The sequence below is a fragment of the Taudactylus pleione genome, unplaced genomic scaffold (genome assembly GCF_031769625.1).
Source record: "Taudactylus pleione unplaced genomic scaffold, aTauple2 ptg000270l, whole genome shotgun sequence".
Classification (NCBI taxonomy): domain Eukaryota; kingdom Metazoa; phylum Chordata; class Amphibia; order Anura; family Myobatrachidae; genus Taudactylus; species Taudactylus pleione.
In genome coordinates this window covers 6,966,132-6,991,150 of record NW_028284672.1, presented here as the reverse complement: position 1 = coordinate 6,991,150, position 25,019 = coordinate 6,966,132, and positions in this window count along the sequence as shown.

Here is a 25,019-nt window from a genome sequence, read left to right as displayed (position 1 = left end):
GGGTAATGAGGAGACCAGATTGCTGTAACCAGTTCTAACTGTATGTGTTATTTTTATGACAAACAATAGAACTAAAAGTGTTCCCAAGCCAGTATGTTGCGTAGAGCAGTATGGGGTCTTAGTTATGCTCTTTACAGCGTTATACGGATAGCACACACTGATCACTATACAAAGGTCACTTTAATATCACACGCCTGATGCAGACTGATCAGTATACAAATGTCAAGCCGATATCACACCCCAGATACAGGAATCTATGTACTAAGATTTGTAGAGGGATAAAGTACCATCCACTCAGCTCCTAACTGTCAGCTTACAGGTTGTGGGCCTGATTCAGCAAGGATGGCGATGCAATCGCGGCAGCAAATGCATTCGTAGTTTTGCTGCAAAATTATGCAAACGACTGCAATTGCAATGCAGCCGCAGCACAACATATAGACGCCCACTTCCCTTTACTGACATCCGTAATACCTTGCAAGTCTGCGAAAACATCGGTAGCATCGAGTACCATCGGAGCCTCATGCACAATTAAGGCAGGTCAGACCTCACTCACAAACTGCTAAACTTCCCATATGCAGTTAGAGCTCATGCTGTGTATGGCGACGCTGTGGCTAATTTATGCACGCCCCTGTAACGACGTTCAAACGCACTGGCACGCCTGCGTTTCTCTGACCACTCCTCCGTCACCACCCCAAAACAGTATTTCCTGTCAATCACTTTGTGATGGGTCTGCATGGTCACTTCGATCACAGTCCCGATCGCAGTGGCTGGTTCATGCACGCACACTGCAATGGATACGCATGCGAATAAGGAAACAATCGACCGCGTGCGTGAGTTTTTGCACTTGCAATCATTGCTGAATCAGGCCCTGTGTTAGAAAAATGACAGTTAGGAGCTGATTGGTTAATACTTTTTCTCTCTCCACTTTATCTCTCTCCAAGGCTTAGTACATCTCCCCCACACACCGTTATCACCACACACCAGATACACACTAATCTATATGCACTGGTCACACCAATGTCACACATCTGATATACACTGATCTACAGTACAGATGTTTACACATTTGTTGGTACCTTTCCACAAACAAATACCCCATATTGTTCTCTGAAATAACTTGAAACTGATTAAAATGATTGGTTTCCATCATTATTTATTCTATATTTAATAGAAATCAGACTCTGCATTTGATTCTCGACAGAATATTATAAATAATAAAACAAATGAATATGGCACGGACACAAATGATGGGATCCTTGACCTAATATTTTGTTGCACAACCTTTAGGGACAATCACTGTAATCAAGTGATTTCTTTAGTTCTCAATGAGAATTCTACACCTGTCAACAGGTAGTTTGGCCCCCTGAGCAAACTGCTCCAGATGCCTCAGGTGTGATGGGTGCCTTCTCTGGGCTGCAAGTTTCAGCTCTTTCCATAGATGTTCGATAGGATTCAGATCAGGTCTCAAAGAAGACCACTCCAGATTCCTCCAGTCTTTTGTTCTTATCCATTCTTGAGTGCTTTTACTGTAGCTGTGTGTTTTGGGTCATTATCCTGTTGGAGAACTCATTACCTGCAACTGAGACAGAGCTTCTTGACACTAGGTAGTATGTTTTCGTTCCAGAATACTTTGATAGTCTTGATATTTCATTGTGTCCTGCACAGATTGACAGCACCACATGCCAGGGATGTAACTGGCATGCCAACGGTCAGAATGTCGCCGTTCAGAATCCTAGCGCTGAAATATTGCCAGCCGCCATGAATCCAAACTCCAGAATCCTGACCGCTGACATCCTGAAAGTGAGTATTATGGTTAGACTTAGGCACTAGGGGGAGGTTTAGGGTTAGGCTACGGGAGGGGAGGGTTAGGGTTAGGCTGTGGGGGGGTTAGCGTTAAGATGCAGGGGGGGTTAGGGCTAGGCTGCGGGCAAGGTGAGTTATGATTAGGGTAAGGGTTAGGATATTTACCAAATTCTTTCAGGATTCTGACCATCGGCATCATCACCACCAGGATCCCATACCCAACCCCCGTGCCAGATTCAACAAAGCAGCCCCACAATATAGCTGAGCCTCCTCCATGTTTTTCGCCTGTGAACATAGAGCTGATGTGACTTGCCAATGACTGTCTCCCAGAAGCATTGCGGCTTGTTGATATGTATTTTAAGAAATTCCAGTTTTACCTTTTTTATGTTGTTTTGTCAAATGTGAAGTCCACCTGGGTCTTCTTCCATGGGACCCACTCTCGCTCAAAATGCGTTGGATGGTGCAATCAGACAGTGACGTACCTTGACCTAAGAGGTCAGCTCGTATCTCTACGGAAGTTTTCCTTAGTTCCTTTCTTACCATTATCACTATCTTTCTGTTTAATTAGTCCATACGTTGAAATGAACAACATCAACATTCACAACATCGACACCACAATGTTGACAGTTATGATGTCGACATCGTTAAAATGTTGACATGAAACATGAATGTCGACATGTGAAAAGTCGACATTTTACCAATGTCGATATTAAGATTAGACTGTGGGACTGGAGAGTTAGGGTTAGGCACTAGGGGGAGGTTAGAGTTAGGCACTACGGGGAGTGTTAGGACTAGGGGCAGGGATTAGGATTAGTGATAATGGGAGAAAACTCACCGGAACCACTGCTTTGTCAGATGTCTATGTGAAAGTCACAGTCACATGATTGCCAGGACCCGAAAGAGGCTGCTGGAGCTGCTGCAGCCATCAGGAGCAGGTAAGTCACTGCTGGAACACCAGGGACGATATGTTGATATTCTATCAGTGTCTATATGAAAAATGTCAACATGACTGTCGTCAGATCGTACTACATCCGTTTAATCTGGGGTTGATTTTCCTCGTTTAGCTGCTTTAAGGGAGATTGGCTACAGTCCCACTGACTTTAAGCTTATTAATAATATTTGCAACCAGGTCCGGACTGGCCATCGGGCACTTCTTCAGGACCATCTTGAGGAGGGCAGAAGTGTCCCCGACCTCCACCTTCCACCACCGGATTCACTATGTGAGCTCAGGGAGACAAAAGGGGTGGTGGTAGTGATGGGCCTGGGCACTCTGTTTGGCCGGGAAGAGACGGGGGGCATGCCGCAAGTCCAGCCCCCCGTGACTCGTGGCATGCCCCTTTTAAACAACCACGCCCCCTTTGCGAGCAAGCTCGCCTAAAGCGCACACAGGGCAGACTGCCAGGGCTGTTCTACAGCCCCAGTCCGTATCTTTTGCAACTGCAGTCACAGGGACTTGAAGCTGCATGGAGATGGTCTTATAGACTTTACCTTTAACTTGCTAGTCTATAGATTTCTTTCTGATCCCCTCAGACAACTCTCTTCTTTGCTTTCTCTGGTCCATGTTCAGTGTGGTGCACACAATAATAGCAAACAGCAGAGTGATTACTTTTCTTTATTTAATTAAGCTGAATGACTGATTAGAAGTTTAATGATACATATGATGCCATTTCAAGAAAGCAATTAGTTTAAAATATAACTATAATCCAAATAGTTATTATCTATTCTAAGGGTTGCCAACAAATTTGTCCAGGCCATTTAGATTATCTTTGGGGTATAAGCAATAATTGATCTCTTTTCACAGTCTCTTTGCTTTATTCTATGACATGAAGTGGGTGGATGGGGTTGGCACTCGCGCTCTCTCTTTCCCTGGAATGATTAATAATTTCCCGGAATATGTGGAGAAATAAGGTGTGACAATATTGTGCACCTTAAAGATTTTCGTATAACCTGTAAATGTAAATTTATCAACTCACCCTTGATTGGGGGTAAACAAGCATTGGAATGAATTCACACCATTGTCCTATGGCGGTTGCTTTGTGCAGTCCAGTCATTTTTCTTACACCATAATGATATAGTAGGAGATACAATGTGGTGCTACCATGGTGTAGATCAATTTGGAACCAATATATTATATATATACTCACCCTCAATATCATTGATGCAGGCGGTGCGGCTGCTCCAGCGATCGCCACTCCCCCTGAAAACAGTCACGTAGTACTGCAACAGTCATAGAACAAAACTAGCTGATGTGGTGCTGCTTGCCCTCCTAGGACATCCACAGGAAGAGGCGTAGATGTTCCAGCAAGGCAGGTAGCACTGCAGCAGAGTTGGTTTTAAAGACCTCACTGGGGCACATGTCCCGGGCTCCACCCTCTCAGGGGCCCCCCTCAGTCGTGCATTTGCCTGCTACACACTGCATAGCATGAGGACATAGTGTGAGCTGGATAGGGAGAGGGGGTGTGCCAGGTGAGAAGAGGGGATGGGCTGGACTAGTAGTTAGGTGGGCCAGAGGAAATGTAAGGGTGATCTGTATGAGTGGTGGGGGCGCAGTTTCATGAGAAGAGAGAGGGTTTGCTAGGGTGGGGGGAGCTTAGGAAGGACAGAAGCTGAACAGAGAGGGTCAGCTAGGGTAGAAAGGACAGCAGCATGAGGCTTACAACTAAATGGTTAGCTGGGTTGGTAGGGGAGAGGGAACAATAGGGAGGAAACAAGAGAGTGAGCTGAGAGTAAACAGAAAGGGAATGAGTAGGAGGTAAAGGATGGAGGACAGGGCACATGGGACAAAGGATAGCTAAAATAATGTTATTTGGTTGGGAGATGTGGACTAAGAGACCTGGACGGGGGAACGTTCAGCTGCTGGCCATCCGGTGTGCCCATAGAGTACTGCCGGAGTGGACCTGCAGACCAAGTTCAGTGGAAGAAGAAGAAGAAGAAGAAGTTGGATCAGTTAACAGTGCTGCAACCTGTGCAATCAATGATATCAAGGTTAGTGCATGTTCGTGTGAATATATATAGTTTAATTTTTTATAATCAGATCTCCCACTGTCTGTCAGTTGTATATATCCTGCCCTCCAGTCTGTCAGGCTCCACCACCTTTCTGCTGTTCTGACAACCCCCCCCTGTTGGTATCGCTCTGGTGGAACACTGGGAGTACCCTTTAAAAATTCAGCTATTTGGCTCAAAATGATCTCCCGGGGGGGGGGGGGGTGGACTTAGGGGTAGGCACCCCCCCGGGAGGTTAGGGTTAGGCTAGGGGGAGGGTAAGGGTTAGGCACCCCCGGGGTAGGTCAGGGGGACTTAGGTTTAGGCGGTGGAGAAGGGGGGATTAGGGTTAGGCAATGGGGGGAAGGTCAGGGTTAGGCACCCCTACGGGAGGGTTAGGGTTAGGGGGTAGAATTAGGTTAGACAATACTTACCTTAGGACGATCGGGATTTCCTTCTTTGCTGGGATGCCGCTGTCGGGATTCCAACCGCCGGGCATGGGTTTGGCAGTAAATCATACCAATTATATTAATCCACCTTTGTAAATCTGTGAAGAGTGTTGAATTGGATTGAAGTTGTGTGTTGAGGCCCCTGTGTATGAGAAGTAAGTTTCTTGTACACCAATTTAATCAGTAATTTTTAGTGCTCAAACTGCGCAATCCCAGCAATTATTAATTCCCTATTAGCATAGAAATTGCTGCTTCTATCTGGTACAATAAAATATGGCAAATATTTCTGGCAAGCCTCTCCCATTTCTATGTCAATGTAAGAACAGAAAAAACAACATACACCTGGAAGCTGTAGAGGAGACACAGGTGCATATTTACTAATTATCGGGTCATGATAATTATAATTTTTACAATGGCAATAAAAAACTAAAGGTGACAATCACACCTGACAGATATATCTGCAGAGCAAGTGATCTGCAGACAAATCTGCAGATGATGGTCGTTCATACACACTGAACGGCCATCAAATGCTTGTGCACTCGGGACCCGGCGGCAGGGGGGCGGGACCCGGTGGCCGGTGGGAGAGTCGGGGGCGTATCCCGTGCCCCTCTTCGTAGCTGCTGCTGTGTGTATACACTTGCCGATAGACAGATATGTCTGCAGACATATCTGTCTATCGGCTGTGCAGCACAGCCAATGTGATATGACGGTGAACGACGACGTTCATCGACATATCACAGGTACACACTTGCTGAAGTGCAGCGGATATATTGGCTGATCAATTGATCGGCCAATGTATCTGTCAGTGTGTACCCAGCATAAGGATTGCCGGGATGTTTGAAAGATCACATACAGAGACAGGGGCTCCCATCCTTGTGATCCTTGTGATGAGTATAAGCAAAGTGATCGCTAATGTGATCACTTTACAGTACTTCCAGTTTTGAGACTTGGCCCCGCTTCTGTGCAATCAGCTATTGCTGGGGAGTGATCTGAAATTTTGCCTAATGTAGCCTATAGGCTACACTGGCTAACACCATCTGAAGATGGTCTTGTTGGCCATGGCCAAGCAGTTTAGTAAATTTGGCATTTTAGTAGCCCCATGGGAACCTATGAGGACTCAGACTGCTATTGCAATTGAAAATGAAGGACTTCAGTGCATATCCAGTGGAACTTTAGTGTTAGTGCTTCTGCACTTAGCATTGCCAGTGCTGCCTTCAGGGTAACCTAGGCTGATTCCTGAGATCACTAAAACCTTGTTTATAATTACACCTTGGTGGCCCCACATGGAGTCCTTACTTCTGACATGAAGAAGAAGTAGTCAGCAACTTGTGAAGCTGTTGGCTGCTGCTCCTCAATACCAGTATTAAGCTGGGGGCATTGCCAATGGCTCTGAAGTCACAGCCAAGTACCACACTCCTAATCGGAGGAGCTCAACACTTCTAATTGGTGGAGGTCTTGCTGTGGACCAGGCACCGAACAACAGTATCTCTGACCAATATGGCCAGCAACATGGGTAACTAAAATGAATGGATGCAGTAAGTGCGGTAGCTGATGATCACACCCATTGTAAAATTGTGATTATCGCTTAACCAAAGTTTGTACTACGCCTAAATTCATTTCTGATGGATGCTAAAATGTCAATCAGTATTGCAGATTATTTGAGCCTGTGCATATACAATACTTGACATCACCTAAACTGCATCTATGGCACAAGTTATAGCCCGATGGATTGCATTATATTAGCACAGGTTCCGAATCATACACATGCCTCTATATCTGCACTCAACTGTAATACTCTTCCTATAATGCAAATGCATACATGACTAAAAGGGTATTTACAAAAATTCCCTAAAGCAAAAAATAGCAATTTAATTTGGAAAATTGGAATTTTTTCAAAATGATTACTTTTAAGATATTTTATAAGAGCAACATTGAAAGGATGCTAGAAGTAAAGTATAAGCTAATCTAAAATGATAAAGTGTTGTGTTACTGTACATTTTACATATATATTTAAAACTTCACATACCATGATGAATTTTAAAAATGATTAACACTGTATGTACCCTTGCTCTAAACCTAAGTGAAATACTGTATATATGTATCTTTTGTTACCAGCCATTTAGTATCCTGAAATGCTTCATGTGTTCATGTGGACTTTCTCCGTGTACTTCTGAATACTCACCAGTCTAAAGACATACTGGTAGGTTGTGTGTGTGTGTGTGTGTGTGTGTTTGTTACTTACCTAGTAAATGTTTGAATTCTAGGTTTAGTGGTCCTTAAAAGGTTATGTGGTCATGAGATCCACACTCACTAAGTGAGTATGTCGGCCTCACAACACCAGCGCCAGGATCGCAACATGGGTTTAATGCTCCTAACAGCCTGTTATCCAAGCAGGTGTTAAACATGATGCTTACCAGAATATTTCAAGTTATAACACCTGCACAGTCAAGTTATAAAAATTGGGAGGCACATATAGAAACCGTTGTAATTCCTACACCGTTCACCTCATTTGGATGTAATTACCCTCAAACTAAATCTGAAAGTCTGCAGTTAAAGCACATCTTGTTTGATTCATTTCAAAGCCATGGTGAATAGAGGCCAAAATATGAAAATTCTGTCAGTGTCCCAATATTTATGCACCTGACTGTATATATGTGTATTTAGATTAGGGATGTGCAGGCTCGGTTCTACTCGGTTCCGTTCGGTTCTTTTTACCGGATCTTATTGGGTTTCAGCTGTCACGAGTTTTGGATAGCCAATAAGATTCGGTAAAAAGAACCGAACGGAACCGAGTAGAACCGAGCCTGCACATCCCTAATTTAGATAGATAGATAGATAAAACAGTACCACTCGGGGATTTGATAAAGCAGGTGCAATTATATTTCAAATCATGCTTATTATGTGCATGCTTTGAACTATAATCAAAACTGCTTTATCAAATCCCGGAGTGCCGCTGTTTTTCTTTATCTATCCATACACGACTCGGAGGGAACCCAGGTTCTGAACACTAATGACACGGACGAGTGCCGGGCTATTTCCCCAATACATATATTGGGGTAATAGCCCGGCACTCGTCCATGTCATTAGTATTCAGAACCCGGGTGCCCACCGAGTCGTGTATGGATACATATATATAATTTTTTTTTTCATTTTATACAACCTTATACTGTAGATGCTTATGACCAAATGGGGATTTACTGTACAGTATGTGCTGGATTTTAAAATCTGCATTAATTTGCTACTACAGTGACACCTAGGGGCTGTTCCAGAGATGGTTGCAAAATTATTTTTCACAAGTGCATGCAAAATGTTTTCTCTCATTTGCATATGTTCCATGCTGAACCCACTGCACTGTATACAGTACTGCATCCCAAAATGTAATTTCCAATGTGGTTTCCTGCACTGCAGGTGTGATTGGCTAAGAATTATATCGATTTTAGCCAATCAGGGGGCACTTGATAAGACAGCACTGTGGCTTGTTCTTCTGTAGGTTGCCCTCAACACCTGTCTCATCCCTTGAAAATACCTCTCCATTGCTGCTGACAGTAAACAGTACACACCTTAGTCAGGCAAGTTGGGAGGCATGATTAAATCAATTAAAAAATTTTGTGTACATTTTTTCAATGATCCGGTAGTACATGGAGTGAGTAATCAAGGGAAGTTACCATTTTGGAATTATGTGCTCAGAAAATATATATATACCTTGATGGACTGTTTTGCCTGCACATGTGATTTTAGTTTGTTTTTAATAGTGAAATATGACTTGCTCATGGTAGCACATTAAAATAAATATTTTAATGTTATATCATTTAACTAAAAGTACACAAATGTATCAAGTATTGCAATCACAGAAACAGAAGCCTAACATTATTTTTAGGGATACCAAATATGTGCTATATCAGAGTAATTTTTTTTAGAATAAGTTTAAGTGTTTTTTTTTTTATTTAACAATTTTTATTATGTATAATGCATATACAAAAATCAATTGCACAAATTTGATACACATTTGTTTGCATCTACATATGTTAATTCAATAAAAAAATAAAATAAAAATAAATAAGAACATTAAATAATAACACTAAAAAACACGATGTAAGATCAAAAGAGAACACCATAGTGCATATACCCGAGTTCCGATTGCATAATATTTATCTCGTAATTCTAATTCTAACCTTCTGTTGGATCCATTATCTTTATCATTTCATTTTTAGATTCTATTGGAACTTGAGTCTAAATTTATTTTCCATTTGTTATAAAAAACAATTGTTACCCATTTTTCTATGTATATGCATGATTTTCATCTATTAATCTATTTAATCTATTTAAATACAAAGTTTCTAAAAGGTAGCACACAGAATATAGACATGCTGCATATAATTTTAATCAGCATAAGCAGCTTGTGCATTCTATTCACATACAGTCAGGTGCATAAATATTGGGACATTGACAGAATTTTCATATTTTGGCCTCTATTCACCACCACAATGGCTTTGAAATGAAACAAACAAGATGTGCTTTAACTGCAGACTTTCAGATTTAATTTGAGGATAATTACATCCAAATCAGGTGAACGGTGTAGGAATTACAACGGTTTCTATATGTGCCTCCCACTTTTTAAGGGGCCAAAAGTAATGGGACAAACTAAACAATCCTAAATCTAACTTTCACTTTAATACTTTGTTGCAAATCCTTTGCAGGCAATTACAGCTTGAAGTCTGGAACGCATAGACATCACCAGATGCTGGGTTTCATCCCTGGTGATGCTCTGCCAGGCCTCTACTGCAAATGTCTTCAGTTCCTGCTTGTTCTTAGGGCATTTTCCCTTCAGTTTTGTCTTCATCAAGAGAAATGCATGCTCAATCAGATTCAGGTCAGAGGATTGACTTGGCCATTGCATAACATTCCACTTTTTAGCCTTAAAAAACTCTTTGGTTGCTTTTGCAGTATGCTTCAGTCATTGTCCATCTGCACTGTGAAGCGCCATCCAATGAGTTCTGAAGCATTTGACTGAATATGAGCATATAATATTGCCCGAAACACTTCAGAATTCATTCTGCTGCTTTTGTCAGCAGTCACATCATCAATAAATACAAGGGAACCAGTTCCATTGGCAGCCATACATGCCTACACCATGACACTACCACCACCATGCTTCACTGATGAGGTGGTATGTTTTGGATCATGAGCAGTTCCTTTCCTTCTCCATACTCTTCTCTTCCCATCACTCTGGTACAAGTTGATCTTTGTCTCATCTGTCCATAGGATGTTGTTCCAGAACTGTAATGGCTTTTTTAGATGTTGTTTGGCAAACTCTAATCGGGTCTTCCTGTTTTTGAGGCTCACCAATGGTTTACATCTTGTGGTGAACCCTCTATATTCACTCTTGTGAAGTCTTCTCTTGATTGTTGACTTTGACACATACACCTACCTCCTGGAGAGTGTTCTTGATTTGGCCAACTGTTGTGAAGGGGTTTTTCTTCACCAGGGAATTAATTCTTCTGTCATCCAACACAGTTGTTTTCCGTGGTCTTCCGGGTCTTTTGGTGTTGCTGAGCTCTCCGGTGCGTTCTTTCTTTTTAAGAATGTTCCAAACAGTTGATTTGGCCACACCTAATGTTTTTGTTATCTCTCTGATGGGTTTGTGTTGATTTTTCAGCCTAATGATGGCTTACTTCACTGATAGTGACAGTTCTTTGGATCTCATATTGAGAGTCGACAGCAACTGATTCCAAATGCAAATGTCACGCCTAGAATCAACTCCAGACCATTTACCTGCTTAATTGATAATGAAATAATGAGGGAATAACCCACACCTGTCCATGAAATAGCTTTTGAGTTGATAGTCCCATTACTTTTGGCCCCTTAAAAAGTGGGAGGCACATATAGAAACCGTTGTAATTCCTACACCGTTCACCTGATTTGGATGTAATTACCCTCAAATTAAATCTGAAAGTCTGCAGTTAAAGCACATCTTGTTTGTTTCATTTCAAAGCCATTGTGGTGGTGAATAGAGGCCAACATATATAAAAATTCTGTCAATGTCCCAATATTTATGCACCCGACTGTATAATTTGTATGTCTTGTAACTTAGCAAAGCGTAAAGGCTTAATATTTTTACCCATATAATTCATAATTTGATAAGGATTCTGTAAATCCAGAAAATCTTTTTTGCAACCGTACCACACTTTGGACCATATTTGTTCCTCATTAAATTGAAGTATATCTTTATATAAATATTTAAGCAGAAACTTTTTATATTGAGTCTGGGTTAGTAATCTACCAATAATTGTTCTATCTATCATATGAGTGTTATTTCCCCTATTTACATAATGTCTTAGCTGAAGACACAGAAAAACAGAAAATTTGAAATATATTTTTCTTTCAATTGTTGAAAAGTTAACATTGTACCAGTGGATCAAAGATGCCCTTTTTCCAATCCCGTTTACTTTCCACATCTCATAGTATTGACTACCTAATGAAAGAACAAATTCCAGAACTCCCCAGAATTATATATATTTAGTAGTACAATTATCTGTTCCAAACCTTTTGTTGATTGTCTTCCATACTGAATACTTTATGTATCTTTAAATATGATATAGTCTTGGATATATTTAAAAATACGTTTTTAGGTAAATGTTGTAAGTCAGCTGGTGAATATGGAGTAAATAAATAATAAATAAAAAGTATGGTGGTCGCTTATATCAGCTTAATGTGATAGCACAGGTGCTTGTAAAGGGTGGGGTTTACACTGAACACAGAAAAAAAAGGGATTTACCCTTCAGCACACTGCAGCAAAATCAACAAAAAATACTTAAATTCTACATAAGTATTTTGGGGTGAGCATTTGGGAGTGTGGCCCCCGGAGTTGTTCTGGCTGGACCTTTTTCAGGCATCATCACTTAATTCACATAGATATTTTTTATCACTTTTCTAATTGTTTGTTTATTATTTATGTCATTTTAATTCTTTCTAATTTCATTAACACTTATTGATTTATCTTTACACATCTATTCTTTACACTTCACTATGACCTTTATTCCCTTTTTCGTGTGATGCCCTGGGGATGATCCTTGGCTGGAATTTTTTGGGGTACCTTGCTTCTCGGACATGAACCCCTTAATGTTAGGGATGCCAGTATACAGGAGCCTTGACGATGGCCTGGCACTTATTCATATATTTGCAAATGTATGTAACTAATACCTCTGAATCTCTATTATCATGTAGGATTTAAGTATTTTTTGTTGATTTTGCTGCAGTGTGCTGGAGGGCAAATCCCTTCTTTTTTTTCTGTGTTCAAAGTAATAAATAAAATTGTCAGTTTGTGCAATATATTAACCCTAATAGCCAATCCGTTATATATCTAAACAGTGTAGCCAATAGAAATGTCTGTATATCTGGTAGTCCTATTCCTTCTTTTTTTTTAGGTTGTATCAGTTGATTTTTGTGTATTTTAATTTTTTTATAGTTCCAAATAACACTAGAAAATATACTTGCACACTGTAGGATTTTTTTTTGTTAGGTTGTGTATGAAATACCGACTATCGGGATGCCACTGGTCAGAATACCTGACAGCCAGAATCCCGACACCCATAGGAAGTGACGGTAAGTATTTTTTTAACCCCTGCTCTAACCCTTACCCTAACCCACCCTCCCCGGTGCCTAACCCTAACATCCCCCCTAGTGCCTAAACCTAACCACCCTCTCCCCGCAACCTAAACCAAACAACCCCTCCCCGGTGCCTAAACCTAACCTCCCCCCAGGTGCCTAAACCTAACCTCCCCCTCCAAGCACCCTAAACCTAACACTCCCTACCTGGTGCCTAACCCTAACCCTTCCCCTAATGTCTAACCCTAACCCTACTACCTAACCCTATCATCCCCTAACACCTCAATACTTACCTTCGGGATGCTAGCGGTTGGGATACTGGTGCCGGGATCCTGACCTGTCGAGATTTCGGTGCCGGTATTCAGACCATCGGCATCCCGCATGCCAGGATGCCGACTACATCCCTTTTTTTTCTTTAGTAACATTGGTAATATTTTAAGTATATATAATAGTAATATTACTTTTTATTACTGCTATTCATCCTGATAAGGATGAAGGAAGATTTCTCCAATTTAGTAGTTGTATCTTTATTTTTGTATTATTGAAATATAATTACATTTATAAAGATCTTTAATAGAGGTGGGAATATCTATTCCCATGTATTTTTAATTTTATTCTTTGTTAATTTAATCTGTTTTATTCATTTGTTTTCTAACCCAGAAAAAAGCAAGAATTTCTGATTTTTGTATATTGAGTTTATAGTTAGAAAAATAACTAAATTGGGTTATATCTGACAATATAGCCTGTAACGAAATAAAAGGTTTTGAAACAAATAATAACATATTATGTACAAACAGCAACAACATAATTGTCTGTAAACCAATCTTAATACCATAAAAATCACAATTTTTATTTGCCTATCTGCCAGTTGTTCTAATGCTATTGCATATAAAAGCTGACATAATGGACATCTGAAGAGAAGTAGATCTATAACCATTGGATACTACTTATGATTGAGGATTCGTGTATAAAGTTTGTATTGTTTCTAGAAATTGTGCTAGGGAATTAAATTTACTTAGAGCTTCATATAAATAATCCCATAACAGAGAATCAAAAGCTCTTTCTGTGTCTAATGACACTAACAAATTACAGTCCTTTCCACTAAATGCTTCCATCCGGTGTAGTGCCACCAAAACCTTCACGAATGTTTACCACAAAGCTCTGACCACATATAAATCCTATTTGATGTTAATGTATTATACGAGGAAGAGTATTTTTCAGTTGGTCTACTAAGATTTTAATTATTTTTTTATAAACTACAGTACATTAAGCAGTAATATTGGTCAATATGGGATGCATTCTTTACCCACTTTGGGAAGCACCTTGATAATAACTTCCAAAAATATTTTGGAATCTTTTTTTTCCTATATAATCATGCTGTAATATTGTGTAAGTGGTTCTGTTATTTGTTTTTGAAGAATTAAAAAAAAAATATCCAGACAATTCAGCAATTTCATTTATATTTAGTAGATTTATATTTTTTTTTTATAGCTTCTGTCACTTCTTGAGGAGTTATGGGTAAGGGCAAGGATTCTGCTTGAGTTTCATTAAGCTGTGGGAGGTGAATTATTTCCCAGAATAGCCTTTTTTTGATAGTCTATAGTTTCTTGTTCATATAATTTTTCATAGAAGTTCTTAAGAATATAAATTTTTTCCCTTTATGACATACATTTTTTTTTCATCCCATAAAGTCTTTATGCCAGAATTAGTTTTACTTCCTTTAAGAAGGTTTGACAGCATGCAACCTGTTTTATCTCCATACTGATGAAATTGGTAATTGCTTCTATTTATTTTTTTTCCACCTACTTGTACTAAGGTATTAAAATGTATCTTGCATTCTTGGTGTTACTCCTATTATTTGGGGTGCCAACGCCAATGCCAACTACAATCCTGTCTGTTTCATACTAGTTAAGTGCATTTTCCTGTGTTTTTTTTTTATAGGTTTCTAAATGAAAACATCTAAATTTCTAAGTAAATGTGATTATCTCCCCTCGACTGACTGCTTTTGCGGTTTGCCAATAAAGTTTAGGGTTTTCTATGTGTTTTGAATTAATTTGTGCATATGCGTGCCAAGACCATTTCATTATTTTTTAAAATGTATTGTTTGTGTCTATAATGTTAGGAAAACGCCATTGTCTCAATCCTCCAATTCAACCCATATCAATGCTTGGCCAGAAAGGCTTTATAGTTCCATTTTAGGATTTCGAGTTCTAGTAGTCAAAGATTCTGCTAGCAACAGGTAATCTAATCTTGAATATGCTTTATGTACCAATGAATAATATGTAAATTCTTTCTCTGTTGGAAGTCTTAATCGCCAAATATCACTTAAGTTCAATTGTTTAATCACATATTGAATTCCAATTTTAAACTGTTGTGGAAGGCCATTTGCCTGAGTTTGTGTGCCCATATAGGGTTGGGTATGATATGTCGACTGTCATCGACCAGGTCAACATTCACCATGAAGACAGTGATAAAATGAAGACATATCATTCCTGGGGGGCCCAGTGGTGAATTACCAGCTCCCTACGGCTGCAGCAGCTTCAACTACGTCTTTTGGGTCCTGGTGGTAATGTGACTGACTTTTGGGTCAGGTAACACTGACATTGTCGAACTATTGAATACATCCTGTCCATATATAGTGATGCTACTTTATTATATTCTCCTCCTACAATGAGGAGGATGTGACATAAGAATAAAGTGCATTTACAACCGTTATAAAGAATTTCTTATCATAGACATTTGGTTCATATACATTACATAATACATATTTTATCCCATAAATCATAACCTCTGCCATAACATAATGTACCATTGTATCTGGGATCTGATAGTGAACTTCAAATGAAATATTCCTTTGTTTCATGATAGCTATTCCTTATGCTTTCATATTGTATGATGCTGAGGCAAATACAGTACTTGTTATTGTGGCATAGATAATGTTTTATGCTTTCAGTTAGATGTGTCTCCTGAATAAAGGATAGATCTGATTTTATTAAATTGAGATATGTAATTATTTTCTAATTACATATAATGAGTTTATACCTTGTACATTTCATGACCTTATTTTGAATTTATCTTGGACCACTTTTTTAAATTAAAATTCTAAAAATCATATAATGCCTCATTTTAATTCCTTTTAACATGTCCAACATCAAATGTCACATAAAACGATTTATTGTCAGTCTCAATCCAAACAGTTACTACAATATTAAACCAAATTTTTCTCAACTCTTTTCAATCAAATGTTCTAGCTATATATGTCACTGGAACCTATCTAATAACAATAAATATAAAGAAAATTAAAAAAGTGCTTGCTAAAAAAACTACACCATATAAAAAAGCAAATTCAAAACTGTTCCCATAAAAATAATAACCAACCGTTTCCCTAAGGTCTTCTATCATTATACTTACTGTATAGAGACAATTTGGGACTGACACCAAAAAAATGTAAAACCACCTAAACATTAGCCTAGCAGCCACTTTGCTTCCTACAAAATGTCAGGATCCTTTTTGTAAACCCAGATTCACCTTATAGGGGCAGATTTAATTAAGGTTTACCCGCAGCTTTTTGCTCTGCTCTGAGCTATTCAAATAAGTTCTGCATTCCCCTGGGTTAAGCCCCAGAGAGTGCCCTTAATGGGTATTTGTTTTCCTCGTAGCCTCAGGAGCTGCAACAAGGTTGAATGGCAACCACAATGCCAATGTCAACTACAATCCTGTCTGTTCATTGCCAGCCATTGAAGTGAGGTAGGAGCAAAGAGAGAGAGCTTGCATGACTGTAATTCTTTTCGTGAACTCTGAGATGAGATAATGCTGAGGAGAGTGTAAGAACACAGATTGGATTTGTACAAGCAGAGGAGAGGCGAGAGTAAAATGAGAGGAACACTTCTGAGGATCAGAGTTGCCTACATATGGAAAGTGTGGTATCATGAGCCTGAAGTAGCTAAGAGAAGCATGGAGAGACAGCTGAAATGAAAGACGATGTTCCATGGAACTACATGTATCAGCAAGACATGCCTGGGAGGCCTACATGTGCCCGAGTAAGTGATAAGCCTCACAATGAAATATTCATGTTCATTTGTTCTAAAAGTGGTGTCTGCTAGTATTTGTCATCTGAGACATGCTTAAGAGCTGAGCAGGAGGAGAGTGGAGCTAAATGATGTATATGCTATAACCATATTTGTCTAGACCATAAGAACTGTACAGTATAAGAGAAGGAGCTGTATATATTTTTCTTTATTATTTTGTAGCCCTACAACTATGTTGGAGTGGAGAAGTTGTTTCAATAAATACAGGGCTGCTAAATTAAAGTATCCCTACATAGAGCATTATGGATTGAGTTTGAATACTTGTTATATATTTTGGCAAGTGGTACTTCAGAGGATACGTTATTTATTAATTGAAAAAAATATATAGTAGCTAGATATTTTGTCACCAGGTGGCAATGTAGCTTTACAAATCAATTTAAGAGCATTACATTTGCTAAGGAAACACTTTACCAAAGACCAAATCATCAGCTCCTACTGTCAGACATTTTGGCAACCCTGATCATTGATCTTCACCCCATGCAACTTTTTGTTGTTTTTTTTGTTTTTTTTAAGAACCAAGTGTAGGGAAAGGTGGGGCTAGTTGTTACAGAGGGAAATTGTTACAATGAAGCTAAAACCACGGCCTCGTTTGTGTGACTGGGAACAAGTTTGCACATGTTAGCATCAGTGCTCAAAAACCTTGTCAAGTTCTGAAGACAAGTGTTTCTGTATATTGTGTGCTAAGGGTTACAATATGTCAAAATGTGGCCATGAGTGGGTTCAGTGTATTGCATGTAAAGGCTGGGCTCGCATTGCTTGCATTAGAGGTGATGCAGTAGCATTTACTGGCACTAACTGCGATTCAAAAATCGGCAGTGAAGACGATGAGTGTTGTCTGTCATTGTCATGAGACTATATACCAAATATATGCCAAATTTGATTTTGTGATAACCTTACAAAGTTTTCTATTAAACGCTTTTTATATTAAGATTTTTTATGGATTATTATATCAGTAAAAATGTGCCCCAACCAAGTAACAACTTACCCCTGTTGGGGACAGATTATTACGGGTATTTTTGTTCCGAAAAATATGTTTTTCATTAAATAATTATTATTGGAAGTAACTTACACCTAATATAAATAGAAGAAAGAATATGGTTTTGTGTGTAAATTTTTCTGTTTGGTTGTGATTACAATGTTTTAGATATTTCAATTTCTGTATTTTTGTAACAACTATCCCTAGCTTCCCCTATAGGGATGGATGTTATACCCTTTCAGATCTTTAAGACAACATTAGACATCATGTGCTGGTTATTTCACCTGACATGTTATGTTCTGTTATAAAAAATGGTGATTTTCAAATTTAAGCTGTTGTTGACCACATAGGAGGACACATTGAACAGTTGTAGTGCTTGTAGATTGTAAGCTTGTGAGCAGGACCCTCTTACCTTTATGTCTATCTGTTACTACCCAGTTTTGATCTATTAATGTGGTTTCCAATTGAAAAGCGCAACGGAATATATAAGAAACTTAATAAATAAATAAATAGTGCCCTTCAAGTGATTTGTAATGCCACATTGCCTCTTGGTGACACAATTTGTAGCTAATACATTTTTTTCAATAAATTGCTAACTCATCATCTGAAGTACCTGTTGTCCAAATGTTTCATCATTTCAAGCCTTAGAACAGAGTGCTCTAAGTAGAAATACTTTTATTTTAACACCCCTATTTATTACAATTTTGAATAGAGAGATGCTCTAGTGCCCAACTTATTGTGATCTGTTGTATTGCATTGAATAACCATGTAACTTCACACCTTTAAAGAAATTGATGTAAAACCGATATGTGTGGTGACCCATTGGTCATTTATTGTTCACACACAAGCTAGATGGGACAGAGGAAAGCATAGAAGAGGAAGCATCTCATACCAAATACACAGTGACAGGGGGTTACTGAGACATATATTTCATTGCACTTTCTCCTTATGTGTGTAGCTTGGTGACTGGTAGTGGGTAGGAAATGCAAAGGATGTAGTTACATCCTCTCATACTTTTGCTCCACCTCTACTGCTGTTTATCACTACTTTACTCACACAATTAATTCAAGGACAAGATTGATTGAGGAACATGGTGATTTACAGCACCATGTTGGAGAGGGATTGTCTGTACTCAAAATATTTAAATTTGTCCACCTGGTATGGCTACACTGATTTCTACAACAACTTAAAAAAGTATTTTCATGATGCCAAATCACATGTTAGGAGCATGGTATAATGTCATCTATGATAACATTGGAAGATTTGATCAGTGCCTTAAAAATGTTCAACAATTACATACCTAAGACTTCCTCTGCATTCAGGAGCTCTGTCCGCTATGCTTTCACTGGTATGTATGAAGAAAATAAATTTTATTGGGCACCTAGTCATCATTTAAAAATAAGGACATCCAGGGACATTTCTTTAAAAGAGATAGCCCGTATTTGAACTACAACATTAGGGAAAATTAAGATATTTTTTGTAAAAAAAAATGGAAAAATCTAATGAGGTAGAAGGTGGTGTTTATTTTGATTCATATATATATATAAATTTTTGTCTGGTTTTGTTTAGTTTTACTGCTTCATGTTTACTGGACCAGGTTTTCTCCATTATGTGGGAACCCAAGTCATCTGCTGAACATGATCACTTTTCAATGCCAGTCGTGTAGCATCTGGGGTGGTGATACACCTTTATGTTGTCCCTTCCTCCACTTGCCTTAGAGGTTAAACCATATGCTGAACAGCCCAGAAGCTGATTTCCCTGTGAACAAAAGATAGCTACAGTTTAACAAGACAGTCTGGTCTGGTTGTATAATTTGCAGAAGACTAGGGCACTTTACAGAAGAGCAAAAGTTGTCAATGTTGGTGTCTGCCAGGTTCTGATGTTCTGACCATCCTAAAAGCAGTAATGGCACTATGTGGATGTCACAGATAAATATTACTTATATTTGTTGTAGCCAGGGTTAACAAAGGGGAGATTTTCTGCACAGGACTTTGATATGTAAAGTAATGTATATAGCAACGTTAAGGATCAAATCCAGGTGATATATTTATTTGTATAGGACTGTGATATATATTACATAGTGTTATAGAGAGAATATTTTGCATTCACATCAGTCCCTGTCCTATTGGAGCTTACAGTCTAAATAATCTAACACATGTGCACACACAGACACTACAATTTTTTGTCAGAATCCAATTAACCTACAAGTATGTTTTTGAAGTGTAGGAATAATTCTGAGTACCAGTACAAAACACATGCAAACATGGGGAAAACATACAAACATCGCACAAATAGAGCTATGATGCTCAGATTTCCTTCTTATATACACAGTTGTTTGACAGATTTAACTCAATTGACCATCTTAAGGCAAAGTGCAAACTTTAAAATAATGTTTTTTTTTTTTTTTTATTTGATTGAATTCCCCCTGGCAAGTGAGTTAGAGGCTTAGCAAGCCATTGCCATCTTTATAAACACACCTTGTTTTTCCAACATTAGAGTCTCTGGCCAAGTCAGAAAGAAATAGAAACATATTATTTTTTATTATGCCCTTCTGCTCCACGGGAGGTTTCTGTCCTCTCTGAGCTCGCCTCGCCTATAAGGGTGAGGACTGGAGATATGCCTAACAGTCTTAGAAATATTGGTGTAAGATAGGGATGGACTATTACAATTTAAAATATTGCATTATTTTTTATTTAAAAAAAATACTACATACAATGCACTCTGAGATTACAGGGTACTGATTTTCAATTTATTGTGGAATTGTCCTAAAATCTAAATTTTCATATGAGTTTTTTTCAGTTTGTTTTGGAGGTGTCCTGAACTTTGCTTGTGATATGTGCCAAGGGTTAACTCTTTGGATTGGTTGAGGAATTGACCACACAAAACATTAACAGAGAGTAACTACCACCAACTCCATATCTTAAAAAGTTTTATTTTTTAGGTGGGCCAGCCTTTAATATTTTATTCAATTGATATTTTGTTAATCTGTACGATAATAAATCAAATAAATAAACCATAAGCTAAGCATTAGAGATCACCATACGTCTAACACATTGCAGGGATGAGTTCCTATCATAGCTTCTACTACTGGAAGTGAATATTAATCCAATACTTAAATTACTATTGCTTCAATAAGTGGTGATAAGATTTTTTAATTATCGGCTCCAAGGCCTGATAATTAATAAATAAAACAACAGACATTGAGTAGATGATTTATCCAGCAAGGGGTGTAGGTTGAAGTCATATGCAATAATTGGAAGGACATAATAGTTGCTAATGGCTGATAAGGGTCTGTTTTCGACAGCAACATACATCTTAAAAAAAGTCTAGCTGATTTAATAGGACTGAAACATTCTGAAAATGATCATTGTTATCATTAGTAATCTAACAAGATATCAACATATTTACTCTGAACTATAGCTACTCCTTGAGTTTCCTAAGGAGCAGAAGCTGAGAAGGGCATTGGTAATTCAGCACATCAGAATTTGTGTTTGTTATGCTGAAGAAAGGATTTGCATACGTATAGAGGTATTCAGTATATACCATTCTCCTTTCCGGTGGGCTGTTAAAACCTTTACAACTATTGGTAATCAACCAATAACTATATATTTGCACTTTTATGCTAATGGTTTCATAAGACACTTTTAAAAATAACAACAGAAATGACCGATGGTGTCCAGGTGTCCACACCTGTTAATTAAATAATCAAGTTTAGTAAAAGCTTTTTGGACTAAACACGATGGATAGACACCCTCTCTGTCTTTGATGTGTCATGAAGACATCTTGTATTACATGTAACATCATAAAAGAAGGACTCCATAAATCTGTCAGTGAAAAGTGAAGAATGTCTGTTTGATAAGATGAAGAATTATTGTCTGGAACATCCATAAAAAATATGGAAAATTAAAACAGCAGAGATAATAGTAGGTAATGGAATGTTACTGTATACATAATCATAAAAATAAGTGGAGATGACACTTCAAGTAGAACCTTTATCAGTACTACTTAGGTTATCTTTAAAGAGAATAAGGACACAACGGAATAAAGCCAAGTTATTAACTTGCTCTTATCATTCAGCTACTATTGTACATAAGTATTAGTACAATCTAAATAAAATAAATCAAAGGATGAATGTTTTCCCTGCTGAATTCTGTCGGAGAAAATATTGAAAAACATTATTGCAATACAATTAGATATATACAGAAATAATTCTCCAACGACTGGTAAAGTTGAGCTTCTTTAGGTTGTCAGGATTACCAAAGAGAAAAAAACTTACCTAAGAGATTTCTTGCCTTAATTATCAAGAGCAAGGTTTAAATGAAATGCAAATAATACAGTAATAATATCAAGAGAAGTGGTGAAGAAGGTCTACTTGTAGAGAATACATACCTGAATATCATATAAGGGTGGGCACTTTAGTATTCAGCAGATAACAGTGCAGAGGGTAAGAATAATTAAAATATATTAGGATGTTAGCAGTAATTTCAAAAATAATTATAGTGTTTAAATTGACCAAGATTTTTAAACACACTGTTATCATATGCCAAGCAATCAGTAAGGTTTAGAGTAGAATCAAGGATTGATTTTGAGGGTAGAGATGCACTTATAACATTGCATCTCTTGGAGACAGTCTCTAATCCTGGGTTCGGCACTTCATTCATTTTCCAGTCAACCAATGGAAATTTGATAGAGATGATGGAATAGTTGAGGGGATTAGTAATGAGGTCTGGAATTTCCATGTTCTTGCAAAACTTTCATCCTTTTAGATTTAAGCATATACATTAACATATGCAGCTAATGGGTTTGGTATGGGCTGCCTGCGCACGGAATCCCGGCAGTCAGATTCGTTACACTGGAATTTCCGATAGGGTTAGGATAGTGACACCTGTCAGTCAGCATCCTAACCCTCTCTTTCTCCCTACTCCTAACCCTTTGTCCCCACTGCCTAACCCTAACCCTCCCCCCCTAGTACCTAACCCTAAACCCCCACTGCCTAACCCTAACCCTCCCCCTAGTTCCTAAACCTAACCTCCCCCCAGTTTCTAACTTTAACCCTCCCCCCTTAGTGCCTAACCCTAACCCTCCCCCTAACCCCAGAACTTACCATTGGGATGCCAACTCTGTGAAATGTGACAGGTGTTGGGATTCCGCTGCCGGCATTCTAAGCACCAGCATGCCGGCTATCAGGATTATAACTACGTTCTGGAGCTAATATATACGTATAATTTGGGTACTCCAGTGTCTTTACCTAACTCAGGGCCTCATTTAATAATGAGTTTTATCACCAAAACGAGTTATAAATTTCACTGTGTATGATAATAGTGCTCCAGCCAGTCAGCTGCCAACTGTCAACTGTTATAAAAATAACAGTTGGAAGCTGATTGGCTGGAGCACCATTTATCATACACAGTGACATTTATCACTCGTTTTGGTGACAAAACTCGTTATTAAATGGGGGCCTTAGTCTGAATCATTCTTTCAGCCTTCTTGAATAGATAGGTTGAATCTTCTTTTGTAAATAGCAGACATAGAGACTCTATCTTCCATTTTTTTCCCCCCATCATCTCTGCACTTGGAACTGACACTACTTTGTATGAGCTGAATGGAAGGAACTTGTTTAAAGAATTTTTACCTACCTACAGTAGGCTGGAAGGTGACACAGGAAATGTTGTTGCCAATCATAGGAGATATAAGTGAGAAAGCTCATTCATGTGAGGCCTATGCCATCAGTTATCCATCTACACCAATGGTTCTCAATTTTAACCATCAAGTTTTCCCAATAGGTCATGTTTTGTGGAAATCTGTCTGTGGAAGCAGGTGGGATAAATACTGACCCTGCAAAATCAATCAACTCACCTGTGCATGATTAAAGATATCAACTAAATATGACCTGTTGGGATCAGGACTGGAATTGAGAACCCCTGGTCTATATCATTATAGTCCTTTAACAATAGTTTTACTTTACACATTTAATTCAGATTTTTTTGTGCTTTAAAGTTGACTCGATATACAAAAGATGCAATCTCTGCTGATACCATTTCACATGAATGTACAAAATAAATCATATTAATTTGATTGACAGAGACAGAGGCACATAAACTGAATTACCCAAGACTGTAGGTACTGGTATTTACAGTAAAAGTCCTGTCATTGCTGAGCTGACCAAACACAACCCAATTCTATCACTTGGTCCAAGCTGTGGACAATGGGATTTCATTCCAGTGTCTGTGGACTAGATGCACGGTCATCCCGAATAATGATCTGAACATATATTACTGGGGAGCTGAACAGTTTTATTACATAGAATAAAACATAATTAAAGTGTATGGGATAAATAAAATACACACTTATTGAATGGTGAAATTGTAATACCCTGCTATGTGAGGCATTATGTCAGACATTGTGCCATTACACAGAGACAATTTCCAGCAACCTCTGCAACTGCTAAAGAGGTCATGAGAAGGTCACATGACCGGGGTCAGGTGGTTGGGCCTGGGACAGTTGGATGTTGGTGACAGTTGGGCAGACTCCTGAGATAACTTGCTGGGTGGTTGTAGCTGCGCTGGCTGAGCACTGTCAGCTGTGGCTAATGGAGGCAGCTGCTTCTGGACAGTGTCAGTGAGAGAGTCAGCACCGAGGTTTGCCTGCTGCAGGAGACCTCTATTGTGCTGCAGGAGAGGTCTGTCAGTGAGCGCTGTTAGAAGACAGCTCTGGTGCTGCCCCTGAAGCCTCCCCTTTCCAGTTGAGTGACAGCTGAGGCTCTGCACTAAGGAGAGAGCACTGTACCAGCCTCTGGTGGCGCTGAACTGCATACTTCTGCCAACAAGGATCAGGTAACAGCTTCCTTCACTGCGGCCAAGTTAACAAGCCCGGGCTTGCACCGTGCAAGCCCCCATTACAGCAACATATTGAGCAGCAGGAACCTTCCCACAGTCCTGTTCATTCACATATACACCAGCAATCCATTAACCACATATGTGCACCAACGCAAGGGTATCTGGTCAAAAGGGTGCATTTCTTCTGGGAAAATGATTGTGTTTTCGTTAGAATCTTGAAAAGAAATTGTTTATGTGAATGTATCCTGAAATGAATAGTTACTTTGTTGTTAGCATAACA